The sequence below is a fragment of the Arachis duranensis genome, chromosome 10 (genome assembly GCF_000817695.3).
Source record: "Arachis duranensis cultivar V14167 chromosome 10, aradu.V14167.gnm2.J7QH, whole genome shotgun sequence".
NCBI classification, from domain to species: domain Eukaryota; kingdom Viridiplantae; phylum Streptophyta; class Magnoliopsida; order Fabales; family Fabaceae; genus Arachis; species Arachis duranensis.
Genome location: NC_029781.3, coordinates 59,924,393 through 59,925,367, shown reverse-complemented (window position 1 = coordinate 59,925,367; position 975 = coordinate 59,924,393).

Here is a 975-nt window from a genome sequence, read left to right as displayed (position 1 = left end):
CTGCTGAAGCTTGGCTAGCCATGTCTAATTTCTTTAGACTAAAGCTTTAGACTAACATTGCATGATTCCTGGAATTCTCATTAAGAATTTTGATATCCTTATTTTCTTTTTCACTCAATTTTCAAAAAAAAAATCCAAAAAAATTACAAAATCATAAAAACCAAAAATATTTTATGTTTCTTGTTGAGTCTAGTGTCTCATTTCAAGTTTGGTGTCAATTGCATGTTTCTATTCTTCTTGCATTTTTTCGAATTCAATCATGTGTCTTCATTGATCTTCAAGTTGTTCTTGATGATTTCCTTACTCTGATCTTTAAATTCTCTTGTCTTGAGTGTTTTGTTGTTTCTCATATGCATTCACAAATTAAAAAGTTTGGTGTCTTGCATGCATTGTTTATTTGATCTTAGTTTCATTTTGATTATTCCTCATCATTAAAAATTCAAAAATTTTTTTAATTTGTGTCTTTTCAAGTCAATAATACAGAGAATTGAAGATTCAGAACATACAGTAGAGGAATTACACAGAAAAAGCTGGGCGTTCAAAACGCCCAGTGAGGAAGGAAAACTGGCGTTTAAACGCCAGCCAGGGTACCTGGCTGGGCGTTTAACGCCCCAAAGGGTAGCATTTTGGGCGTTAAACGCCAGAATGGATACCATTCTGGGAGTTTAATGCGAGGATGGCACAAGAGGGAAGATTTTGTTTTTAATTCAAATTTTTTTCAAGTTTTCATAATTTTTCAAAATCAAATCTTTTTAAATTGTTTCTCAATCATATTGATGACAAGTCATCATATACCCATTTTTCAAGCTAATTTCACTAGTTTTATTAGTCTTTATGCACTTTCTTGCATCCTAAGTAAGTGATTTGGAATGAAAATGCATAACTTCTTTAAATCAAGCAACTACCATTAAATTGATGCTAATTCATGAGGTTTAAGCTAATTTTAATTGAATTTTAATTGATTTATAAGCCTTG